Genomic DNA, 13753 nt, shown 5'->3' with positions numbered 1-13753 from the left:
AGATTAAAAATCTTTTCTCACTTGCCAATGCCTTTTATGCAATTTAACATATCAAATAAAGTGAATCATTTTTAACATTTTTCTGAAAGGTGAAAGAATAAATCCATTGAAGACCTCTGGGAAATTTCAAAGTCGGTTCAAGAACAACAGGATTTTATTTAAGATTTGATATTAGGGAGGCAAAATATTCAAAAATATTTTTTAAAAAGTTTACTGCTTTAAAAAGTGTGGAGTCTCAGCCTTCTCAACTAAGGACATGATAAAGGTTAACATAGAGCCCAGGAAATTATTCTAATAAGACACAGAATCTTGGTTTCCTAAGCCAGTTATTAAAAATGGAAAAACCCTTTTACAATGTCTTATTAGGAGGCCAATAATCAAGGAAAACGTTTTCATTTTAACAGAAAAACAAATTTGGGTGTTGCATTAGTATCCTTTTGATGTCAAGTTCATTCAGAAAAAAAAAAAAAAAAAAACATAAATAAATCCAAATCTTAGCTAGCTTGACTACTTGAGATCTCTTTTCTATAAATTTTTTATAACATCCTTATATCCATCCAGGTTATTTTGTTTGTGCGTGTTTGTTTACTACATTTTCCTCTTTCTTGTTCTGGGTCAATGAGTCATTCTACTTTGATGTAAAATTAGTTTTTTTTTTTTTTTTTCTTGAACAAAAACATTCTTCAAACCTCATATTTTACCTGCAAAGTTGTTTATTTTCACCCTTATTATTTTTAATAGCTTTAATTAAATATGTTGGTTAAAATTCTTAACCATCACTAACCTTTCTTTTACAGACAAAACCAGGAAGGAGACCATTTTGAATTGTATCTCACATACCAGTATTCTGTAGCAGGCTAGAAAATTTTATGAATTTTATGAATATGTTATTTCACAATTTTATAGGTACCTTCTACTTTGTATGGCAAAATGAACATGCTTAGTAACAGACTCAAATGAATTTTGTGTCTCTATATCATATAAAAATAAGATGCCCAAAGTCTACAAACTTAAGTTTGTGCTAGTAGTGAATGTTTCTGTAGTTTATCTTACTTAGAAATTATTAATGTCTATTACTTTGCTTAACCTAGTATAACTCTAAGGTTTCTAAAAACTAAAAATGGTTTTGATAACTGTTTTCAGGCAGACATACTATAGCACCAAACAGTGCTAACCATCATCTCAAGTTATTTTCCTCTTTTTAATCTTATTTGTCTGGTGAACCCAAATAGACTATAAATGCATGCTTGTATTATACTTAGTTCTAGTTACTCAGAGGACATAGCTATTTTTAAACAACAATATGAAATTAATCCTACTTACCAAAGATATACTCAACTCATGCACACTTGAAAAACACCTAGTGTATTCCTATATTTCTGAGAGTTTAAGAAATATTTATAGAAGTGCTCATCTCTAAGCCAATTTGAATAGAACTTCCATTAAGTGATCTTATAATTCGGGAACATCACCCAGAGGTAGGAAAATATCATATATACATAACATACATACATATACATTCAGATGGGTGCTAACAGAGATAGCTTGTATTCTAAAATTCTATCCATGAATCAAGTGACACTTGTTTATCTAAACCTTATATTTTTATATGAATTGTATGAATTGTATATGTATATGAATTAATTACACTTCTGACAAAAAATGGGACTAGTTTACCTACTCAATAATGGATAAAGCCTGTTTATATTTTTAAACTGATACCCATGGAGAAGGTTTTAAGGTTTTCTTTTACCCAGAGATAAATTCATATAGATGCTATAGGCTATCGAAGAGACAAAAAACAACTGCCTAGAGGTCTTCAAAGCCCATCTGAGTTCACAAAATACCCAGTTCATTTATAATTAGCCTTTCTCCTTTTCAGCCTCAGGTAGCTGCCTTTGAGGGTACCCTGAGACTCTTGAGAGGTTCTGATGAGGGCAAGGGACCTAATAATGTTCAAGAGACTGTAGAAAGCTCAGAAAAGGAAAAGCCTAACAGGTGTGGACAGAAGTTTGAGGAGTAGGGGCTTGAAGTGGGACATATCAAAGGCATCAAGGAAACTGAAGGGAAGAGAGAAGGTGGTAAAAGGAGGAGGGAGGACAGGAGGTGATGATAAGGGAAAGGTTTCAGAGAAGCCAGTTTGGCAAGATCTTAGGTTTCTCAAAGAAGTCATTGAAATACCAAATTATCAAGAGTAAAATTATGCCAATAAGAAAGTGAGCAGAGTTGGCAGAGTACATAGTCAGCAGGAGTTTGTTGCAGGGGAGCAGGTTATTTTACGAAGAAGTTCCCATAGTACAGGCAGGATCAAAGAGAGAAAATAGAGAAGACTCAGAAACAGCCTGTCTATTCTATATTCTAAAAAATTCTCCATCCTAGAAGTCAGGGAATAGATCATTCCCATTTTAAATGAGGGATCAGGAAGGATGAATTTCCAGATCAGAAGATACTTTCAAACAAAGAAAACTAGGCCTCCAACCCAGCTTCAAAGAGTATATTGAGAATATTACGAATTAAAATCTGGCCTTCACAGTTCTATCAAATGTTTATCCAGAGCAATGGTTCAGGAATCTGACTCACTCAATGGATCCCTAATCAACTGATGAGAAGACAAAGGCTTCAGTGAGAATGTACACTTAAGGTCCGAAGTGATGGGTTCTGTGGGTCCATTCTGATGCTATTCAAGTTGTAGCACCATAACTGTTAAAGAAAAAATTATTCATGACACTTGTTAAAGAGAGTAGGGAAGACTTTTTTCAAGGGTGGGGAGGACTACCATGGGTTTTCGTGGTAGAAAAGAGAAATCAGGCTAAACTCTGAATACAACAAGGAATAGTGGGAATTTATAGCAAAGAAGTAGGGCGAGGGTCAGTGGATGGAAAATTACTAAGAGGAAACATCGAGGTAAGGAGAGATTCTGGCAAAAATAACAAGATTCTTGCTGAAGACCGATCAGTGTGATTGGGCATGACCTAGGGGATGATGAGGATGAGGAATTTAATCAGGTTCAGGGATTGATCAGATATCAAGGATGGGGTAGTCTGGCTAAATCGACTTAGTGAAATTCTTGCTAAAATTGAGCAATGCAGGCCAGGCGCGGTGGCTCATGCCTGTAATCCCAGCACTTTGGGAGGCCGAGGCGGGCGGATTACGAGATCAGGAGATTGAGATAATCCTGGCAAACACGGTGAAATCTCGTCTCTATTAAAAAAAAAAAAAAAAAAAAAAAAGAGAGGAAGGAAAGAAAGAGAGAGAGAGAGAGAGAGAGAGAGAGAGAGAGAGAGAGAGAGAGAGAAAGAAAGAAAGAAAGAAAGAAAGAAAGAAAGAAAGAAAGAAAGAAAGAAAGAAAGAAAGAAAGAAAGAAAGAAAGAAAGAAAGAAACAGAAAGAAAATTAGATGGGCGTGGTGGCAGGCGGGCACCTGTGGTCCCAGCTACTCAGGAGGCTGAGGCAGGAGAATGGCCTGAACCCGGGAGGCGGAGCTTGCAGTGAGCCGAGATCGCGCCACTGCACTCCAGCCTGGGCAACAGAGCAAGACTCCGTCTCCAAAATAAATAAATAAATAAAATAAAAATAAAAATGAACAATGCAGAGACAAACACATCTAAGCCAAAAATTCAGGGCCTAATTAAGAAGAGAGTTCAGAGGATCCTGATTAGAGGTTGGTCAAAGAATGAATCTTTTGTCAGTTTCCCTGTGTCTGGTATGTCCTGCTCTCCATTTTATTTAAATCGGACCTAATTTAAAGGAGACTCTCGTGTTCTCAGTAGTCAATATTAGTTATATTAGTTATTATTGCTGCTGGGAGTTGTTTAAGCCTTCTAATCCTTATTCCTTGTCTGAAAATACTACACATTTATATATTACGTTATGTGCTTCACTGAAAATAGATGATGATTATTGATTCACTGGAAACTCCCGCCACAGAACTCTTTCATCCAGACTCAAAAACATCAGCCTGTTCTTATCCTGGCTGTGTTTCCAGGCAGCACTGAGAGGATTGGAAGAAGCCATCATGGAACTTTTCCATAAAACCAACTTGGGGGAAGATGATGACCATGACCGGAAAGGATAGAGATGGTATGTGTGGGGCTCAGAGAAAGAGAAAGAGCTGTTCAAGTTAAGTCTAAGCATGATGTCAGAGATGGGGCAACACTTTTAATTCTGGAAATAAAAAGAACTGGAACTAGATTGTAGAAAATAGGGGTCCAGATTGTTACTAAACTCTTGAGAGTCAAGCATTGTCATTCCCAATGAATCAGATTGCCCTTTATAAGTCAAGAGAGTAGAAGTATACAATGCATTACTGAGAGACTGAGAGAGACAGAAAGAGTCCAATGCTATGACCAAATGCATTGGATTAAAATGAGAGGCTATAGTTAACGGGAGAAAAAAAATAAAAAATAAAAAAACACTGGAGTATTGAGAATAGGTTACTTTCCCATAAAAAGTCAGATGTTTTATTCCCTAGCCAAACAATGGAGTAATAGCATGTTTGTCAAACCTGAATGTTTCACTTGTATTCATACAGAGATAAAACAAAATATTTCAGTCATCCTAAGAATCTATTGGTGAAAAATAAGTTTCTACTCAAATTAACCAACAATCTCAATGAAGTTACTTCAGAAGAAAAAGAAAACTACCATGTTGGAACATCAGTAAATTGTATTTGTGAGTGATAAAGGACTTATTCCGGACTAAGAGTACTGTATGAAAATATCCCAGTCCGATACTTTGTGTTGTCCTGAAGGGAGATCATAGATTTTATAATAGCTTCCAATTTCCTTTTCTTTTTTCTTTGTAGTAGTGCCTTACTTTTCTTTTTTTTTTATTTTTTTGTTTTTATTTTATTTATTTTTATTTTATTTTTTATTGTTATACTTTATAGGGTACAGGTGTACAACTTGCAGGTTTGTTACATATGTCTACTTGTGCCATGTTGGTGTGCTGTACCCATCAACTCGTCAGCACCCATCAACTCGTCATTTACATCAGGTATAACTACCAATGCAATCCCTCCCCCCTCCCTCCTCCCCCCTCCCCATAATAGACCCCGGTGTGTGATGTTCCCCTTCCCAAGTCCAAGTGATCTCATTGTTCAATTCCCACCTATGAGTGAGAACATGCGGTGTTTGGTTTTCTGTTCTTGTGATAGTTTGCTGAGAATAATGGTTTCCAGCTGCATCCATGTCCCTACAAAGGACACAAACTCATCCCTTTTTATGGCTGCATAGTATTCCATGGTGTATATGTGCCACATTTTCTTAATCCAGTCTGTCACTGATGGACATTTGGGTTGATTCCAAGTCTTTGCTGTTGTGAATAGTGCCGTAATGAACATACGTGTGCATGTGTCTTTATAGCAGCATGATTTATAATCCTTTGGGTTTATACTCAGTAATGGGATGGCTGGGTCATATGGTACATCTAGTTCTAGATCCTTGAGGAATCGCCATACTGTTTTCCATAATGGTTGAACTAGTTTACAATCCCACCAACAGTGTAAAAGTGTTCCTATTTCTCCACATCCTCTCCAGCACCTGTTGTTTCCTGACTTTTTAATGATTGCCATTCTAACTGGTGTGAGATGGTATCTCATTGTAGCTTTGATTTGCATTTCTCTGATGGCCAGTGATGATGAGCATTTTTTCATGTGTCTGTTGGCTGTATGAATGTGTTCTTTTGAGAAATGTCTGTTCATATCCTTTGCCCACTTTTTGATGGGGTTGTTTGTTTTTTTCTTGTAAATTTGTTTGAATTCTTTGTAGGTTCTGGATCTTTGTCAGATGAGTAGATTGCAAAAATTCTCTCCCATTCTGTAGGCTGCCTGTTTACTCTGATGGTAGTTTATTTTGCTGTGCAGAAGCTCTTTAGTTTAATTAGATCCCATTTGTCAATTTTGGCTTTTGCTGCCGTTGCTTTTGGTGTTTTAGACATGAAGTCCTTGCCCATGCCTATGTCCTGAATGGTATTACCTAGGTTTTCTTCTAGGATTTTTATGGTATTAGGTCTAACATTTAAGTCTTTAATAAAGAGGATACAAACAAATGGAAGAACATACCATGCTCATGGATAGGAATAATCAATATCGTGAAAATGACCATACTGCCCAAGGTAATTTATAGATTCAATGCCATCTCCATCAAGCTGCCAATGACTGTCTTCACAGAATTGGAAAAAACTGCTTTAAAGTTCATATGGAACTGAAAAGGGCCTGCATTGCCAAGAGAATCCTAAGTCAAAAGAACAAAGCTGGAGGCATCACGCTACCTGACTTCAAACTATACTACAAGGCTACAGTAACCAAAACAGCATGATACTGGTACCAAAACAGCGATATAGACCAATGGAACAGAACAGAGTCCTCAGAAATAATACCACACATCTACAGCCATCTGGTCTTTGACAAACCTGAGAAAAACAAGAAATCAGGAAAAGTTTTCCTATTTAATAAATGGTGTTGGGAAAATTGGCTAGCCATAAGTAGAAAGCTGAAACTGGATCCTTTCCTTACTCCTTAAACAGCTTCCAATTTCTAAACTGAAGTCAATGAGAGTTTATTCTGGGCAAAGTTTATTAGGTTAAGCTAAAGGACAGTTTCCACAACTAGGAGCAATCTGATTTTCTTACCTGATGAAGAGATATCCATAAAATACAAAGGAAGGTGGTTTCAGTGATAAATATCAGAAATCAGCTGCTAAGGGATTGCCTGAATCTTTTACCTATTTAATTCAGTTGCCAGAAGCCTGTGTTTTCCATTAGGGACAGATACATTAGAAAGTAGAGTCCTAGCGGTTTCTCACCCTACTGTACTTATTTCATTACAATCTGGTTTCTAAAAACTGTTATTCCAGGAATGTTCCCACCAAATGCCCCCTTGGTTTTCAAAACTGAAGTTTCTTCATTCACTTTCTTTCTTACCATATAGTAACTAGAAGGAAATCTATAGAGTTTCTTAAGTCTTTCTCTTAGACATGAAAACTACCGTCCTGGGAATGTGTTGGTTTCAACAGCAATGTTCTTCTTTCTCCTTTGGAGTACAAACTCAGAATCCTTCCTTCTCTTCATGTCATTTACCCTCCCTACCTTATCTTTTGGCCCTGTTCTTACCAAAACTGCTTCCAGAGTGAAATGCTCTGTCTCCTAGCATCTTCTTACTTTGTGCCCTGAAAATAATTACAAAAATGTATTCATTTTAGTGTTTTATTGATGAGCAGAGTAGTGAAATGGATTGGGAAAAATCAACCAAGAAAAATGAAAAAGTGACGTTTTGAGAATTATATAAGACCTATCATTCAGAATCCTTGAACTTTGGTTTTTATTTTTGATATGGTTTGGCTGTGTCCCCACCCAAATCTCATCGTGAATTGTAGCTCCCATAATTCCCATGTGTTGTGGGAGGGACCCAGTGGGAGGTAATTGAATCATGGGGGCGGGTCTTTCCTGTGCTGTTCTCATAATGGTGAATAAGACTCATGAAATCTGATGTTTTTATAAAAAGCAGTTCCGCTGCACACCCTCTCTTGTCTGCCACCATGTAAGACATAACTTTGCTCTTTATTTTCCTTCTGCCATGATTGTGAGGCCTCCCCAGTCACGTGGAACTATGAGTCAATTAAACCTCTTTCCTTATAAATTACCCAGTCTCAGGTATGTCTTTATTAGCAGCGTGACAACAGATTAATACGATTCCTTTCAGAGATGGCAAGCAGAAGCCCTTATATTATTGTGCACTCATCTTTCATTCTTTAGAACCAGAGTTCAAATTCTTGCAGTCCCTCTCCCAGTCCCCACCCTGCCCCTTCCCACTCTTCCTTTTTATCCATTCATGGCCCTTTTATTTTTTTATTTACATATTTTTCACAAAGTACTTATTCCATGACCATCCTATAAGTGGATTACTTACAATTCTAAATCTCAAGTGTAGATCTGTCTTCTAAGCTGCAGTGTCCATGTATCTACCAGACACCTCCACCATAATATCCCAATAACACATCGAGCTAAGCTTTTTCTGATCTGAGCTTTACTCCATCATCCTGCTGTTCCCTCTCTCTGATTATATAGATAGTACAACTAACTCAAGGTAGAAACATGGTGTCACCCTTGACTCTTCTGTTTGTTTTTGTTTTTTTGTAATACTGCTCCTGCTTCCATCCCAACCTCTCTAAAATATAGTTCATCTATCCTCTCCCTTCCACTCCCATCACCACTGCTTTAGTTCAAGCCCTCATCATTTCTTGTCTAGATTAGCATAATTGCCTCTATTTTTGTTTCCCTGATTCAAGTCTTTATCTGCTGTAATTCATTCTCCATACACTAAACAGATGGAACTTTCTTAAAACACATCTGATATTGTCACTAAACTGCCAAAAAATTCTTTATTGGCTCATGTTTGCCTTTAAGATAAAACCTAAACTCTTTAGCTTGATTCACAATTAATAAATTGTATGTATTGTTGCATTCTTGTTTTTCCTCGTGCCCTAAATGTGATCATTGATTTGTATGTCAGCTTTACTGGACCACAGGATGCCCGGATATTTAGTTAAACACATCTGTGAGGGAATTTCTGAATGAGATTAAAACATGAATCAGTAACCTGAGTAAAGCAAATTGCCCTCCCTAATGTGAGTGGGGAATCTAATCCCTTGGAGCCTACACAGAACAAAAGGCAGGGTAAGAGATAATGTATTCTCCCTCCCTGGCTCTTGTTGAGCTGGGACATTGGTCTTCTCCTGCACTCAGACTAGAACTTACATTGTCTGCTCTCCTGGGTCTACAGTTTGCAGATTGTGGGACTTAGCCTTTATAATCAAATGAGCCAATACTCATAAATAAATAAATAAATGTATGTTTGTTTATCTGCAGAAACCTAACACACTGTACTCTACCAAGCATTAAATTTCAGCTAAACTGAACTGTTTTCAGTTTCCCCAAAATATCTTATTCTCACACATCTGTGAGCTTGAACATGCTTTTCTTGTTTATGATAGCCTTTGAAATATTAACACACACATACACATACACATGCACATATACCTGTTCACTGGGCTAATATTCAATTTAAAATCCCCACACTCCCACTCTCCTAAGTTATAAGCCACAAATGTGCATGAATCTCCCCCAAACTTGCCGTTTTATTTTAAATTTAGCATATTTTCAGATTAAGCTCCAGGTTAAGTAATAAAAAATTATGCTTTATTCAACACATATGATAATGGTGATTATTGTGATGATAATAAGCAATGATAATGTCTGTCATTTACTGAGTGCTTACTATTTGGAAGGTTTTCTGCTAAGTATTCTCTCTGCACCCTTTATTTTAACCTGCCCAAGCGTTTCAAAGAATATTACCCCATTATTTTTGGATGTGAAAACTAAGAATTAGTAAGTTTAAATATGTTGCTCAAGAATATGCAGCTAATAAATGGTAAAGATGGATCTGAAATCTAGGCCTAATATTATCTTTGTTGTTTCTCTGAACCATTTTATGTATGGTTGCTTTGTCACATAAAACTCAGGTGGAAGCTATTAAGTGGATTGATATTTATATGGTAATTCTTGCCCATTTTTCCATATGTATTCTGTTTGAAATTACAATGCAAGCATGGAAACAATGATAAATGTAACAAAAACCAAATTGGTAATCCAATTTATAGATATATGTTTGGGGTAATCTTGGCAGGTACATAACAGGGTCTATTTTTAATTCAATGTAAACCCCATACAACACTTACCTCAAGGCAAAGGAGAAAACTTGATCTAATTATCTTGGAATTTCATTTTCTAAAGTGTTCTTAGGAAGATTCTGACAGTCAATTGCAGTTTCTCGGGGTTTCTAGAAATTTTCCTGATAATTTCCTACTTATTGTGCTAAAATAAGCTGATGTTCTCAGTAGTGACTTTCTTGATCTCTGCTTTTGTGGCCATTTTAAATGTTTCACAAACTAATTCTCTCTTTTAAATACCTTGCTCTACTAGAAATACTTAACATGGCAACTGCATTCCTAACTTAACCCTGAGTAAGTTTTTTGGTATCAATGTACTATACCTCATGTTATAAATTAAAGAAAACATTTAATAAAACTACACAAAGAGTAGACTAATCATTTGGCTTTACGTTATTCCATTAACGAAAGGAAAAAAATACCCAGTATCCAATTCTAAAGTACAGGGTTTAGTAGCATCATGTTAGATGAGGTTCTCCGTTTATCTTCAGCATCTGAAACACCAGGACAAGTTAAATCCCAAAGAAATTTCACTGTACTGGTATTTAGATGTGGTGCTTTTAAGTCACTGAAGCACTTTGTGGAATAAATGCGATTCTCATCCCCAAATTGCTCCAGGTGAAAAAGCGAGGTAAAGGGGATTGATGTTGAAGCTGTTTCTTGCATAGTTTTGCCAGTCTTGTTTTGTCACTCCTGTATCCGGCACATATTTCTCTCCTACTTACCAGACTTAGTTTTGTTGTTTACTTGCCTATTTCTCCTATTAGATAATAAGATACTTAAATGTAAGGGCCTCGTATTAATCACCTTTCTGTTGCCAACCCTACCAAGTGTCTGGTAAATAGTTAAGCATAAATTAGGTGTTTGCTAATGAACTGAATGAAGTTTCTGAAAGTCAAAAGTATACACAGAGGGTGGCAGAAGGGATCCAGATTCTACTTAGACTTCTGATCTGCCTCACAGGCTCCTGGGAATCCTATAATAATCTCAGAATTCTGGAAAACCATCTGGCATAACAAGGAACTTTTGAAAGCAGCCTTAGAGATTTTAAACTTTCCTAAGCATTCTAACTAGGAGTTTCCCTGGAGTACCTTATTTAAAGATATTCAATATGTTACATACATAAAAATGGCAAAGAACTTAATAAATCAATCATCTTAGCTCATTTTGTAGAAACAATGCCTTTTCAGTTGCTAAAGTTCTTTAAGAATCATGAAACAATAAGGGATTTGCTCTTTAAACTTTTATATTTATCCTTAGGTAAAAAATTTATTGTAAGACTTGGAAAGATATTATGTCTTTGTTGGACCACAAGCAGTTAGTTCAATAATTAATTATTCAGAAGACTATTTGAGGTGCTTAAAACCCCAGAGTACAGTAAGTTTACCAAAGCATTGGTACATGCAATATAACATGAGAGCTCATTATCACGGATAATATACAGCCTAGTGGAAAATGTTATAAAGGTACTAGAAAATGAAGTCTATTATATTTATCTAAAGGCATAAGAACTCATTATAAAGTACAGGCATTTGCAAAGCCTGCTACTAAGTCAGTTAATTCACAGTTCTGAAGGCATTTTCAGATAAGAAATCGTAAAAACTTGGAGACAGTATGAGAAGTAAGAATAGACTAGGAATGCAGTCCTGAGCACTGATTTCAGTTTCACCATGTACTGCATACTGTCCTTTTCATGACAGGCTGACCACAATAACTTTTAGGGTCATGCAATTATCCATAAGATAAACTTGTTAAAAACTACCTGCCCACATTACAAGGCTGATGTGTAGGTTGAATCACCATGTATGTAAAGTTATTTTTTAAATTGTGAAATGCCATACAAATACAGAGCATCAAAACAATAAAGTCGATTTTCTGGATAGACACAAAATTAATGACTAAAGATGAGTTCTATTATCTTTTAAGAAGTCTTCCTAGAAACTTATTAAAGATTATTTAAGTCCCCTTTTGAAAGTACTTCACGTTTTTTAAACATCCACAATTGGAAGGTATATTTAAACTTTGGGAAATTAGAATATAATCTGGTTAACAATGAAAGTTATCAGCAAAGTAATGAATTAGGAGGAGAAAAGGGAGATACAAGCAAAATAATGATTTTTGTGAGTGAGTGTTCAAGACTGTTCCAAACAAACAAAAAAAAAAGACCAAAAAAGTATTTGAGTAATGGAAGCAACTTTGGATATGATTTTTTCTAGATGAAAATTTAGACATCTGGCAGTCATGTAAAGATGTAAATTTTAAGACATTTGCTTTAGAGGAAAAGCATATTATTTGTGCCACAAATATAAAACCTCTTCTTGTTTAAAGAAATAAAAATCTAAAAATTAGCAAAATATATCAGCTTCTTGGAAGATATCACACAGATGGGTGTCTTCTTAAATTAAACATGCTTTATGTACCAAAAAAACAAACTGAAGACTAAGATAAAAAGAAACATGATGAGTATTTATATTACATAAATACCCTCTGATTCTCAAGTAGATCTCTTCTTTAAAGTTTGAGATTCTTCTATATTTTTAAATATCAGTCAAACTACCAGTGTCAAAGAAAGTAGATACAAATAATAAATGACCCAGTAATTCAACTTTTATCATTGATTTTAAAACTACTTGAGCAAATATATCTGAGAAAAAATATTTTCAGAAGCAAAATACAGTATTATAACAACAGAAAATGATTAAATATTTTGCTTGTAGGAATACTGTTATTAGAAAATATTTGTATTAAGATTGATTTTTTTCCTAATTATTGAATTATTGGCATATTTACATGTTTTAGGAATCTAGAAGATGAAAAGTCTCCCTCTCCCTACAGAAATTAGACAGGCTTCTTAAAAGTGGATGCATTTAAATTAATTCTCAAAATATGAATTTGCGAGGCAAGGAGAACAAGAAAGTCGCAGACATAGAGGAAAAAAATGAGTATGTGCAAAACTGTGACAGCAAGAGAGAACATAAAATGTGTGTGGAATGGTGAGATCTTGATTTGACTGGAGAAGAGAATATACAGAAGATAACTAGGGCAGTGAATTAAAGTTAGATTTGAAAGATTTAAATTTTACTGTAAAGGGCGTTCATGTGAAATTTGAACTTTACCTTCAGAAAATGAAGCTAGTTCTCTGTTTTTTGAAAAGCATATGCTGACATATTTGTCAATAATATAGAAAAATATGTATGAAAGGGATTGATGCTGTATCTTCCTTGATGATGCAATTGCTTTAACTTGACTCTTTGCTTATTTATCTCTCTCATCATTAATTATAGATTCAAAAAATGTATCTTAATGTGTCTGGTATAACACTTGAAATTTGGTGTCATTTTAATAGATATTCAAATAAGTGATAAAGAATAGTCAGAAAGAATGACTCTGATACTCTGCAGTGGTTAATTATTTAGTTTGTCCCTATAAAGTGCCAGGCATGTTGCATACACTAATGGAGCATCAGTTTAATTCTCACATAAACCGTCAGAGATAAATATTATCTTTGCTAGTTTCTATTTGAACAGACTTACGATAAAGGCAGTTTGGTAAAGTTTCTCCACACCTCATGGATTAGAATTTGAGGAGAAGAAATTTTGCCTGATTCCAAAGTCACGAAACTATGCTGTTCAACTTTATCATTGACTTCAACGATCATTTTTATGGTTTCTATCTTTATAGTTTTCTTCTAATTTGGTCTCGAGGTATCTGTTGACAGTGGCCATAAGCCATGATAGCCACACTTTAGGAGAGCTCTCATGGGATGGGGAGTGGGGAGTGAGTTAGGTTTGAGTGTGTGAGTCAAGTGAGACACCAGGAGTAGGTGAAATCAAAATGCATAACACAAAATAAATTTATTGCTCAGAAGTCTCAGAGAGATTAGGGGTGCCAAAGGGAAGGCCAATGGGAAGTAGGAAGAAGGAAACATGGAGCTCAACTAGCTGGTGATGAAGAGGAGAGAAAGGGTCTCTAGAACCATGCCTTTAATAAGGGCCATGATTGGCTACGGATTGGCTAGTTTAAATAAAA

This window comes from Rhinopithecus roxellana, chromosome 16 (genome assembly GCF_007565055.1).
Source record: "Rhinopithecus roxellana isolate Shanxi Qingling chromosome 16, ASM756505v1, whole genome shotgun sequence".
Taxonomy (NCBI): Eukaryota; Metazoa; Chordata; class Mammalia; order Primates; family Cercopithecidae; genus Rhinopithecus; species Rhinopithecus roxellana.
Note: the sequence above shows the minus strand (reverse complement) of the source record.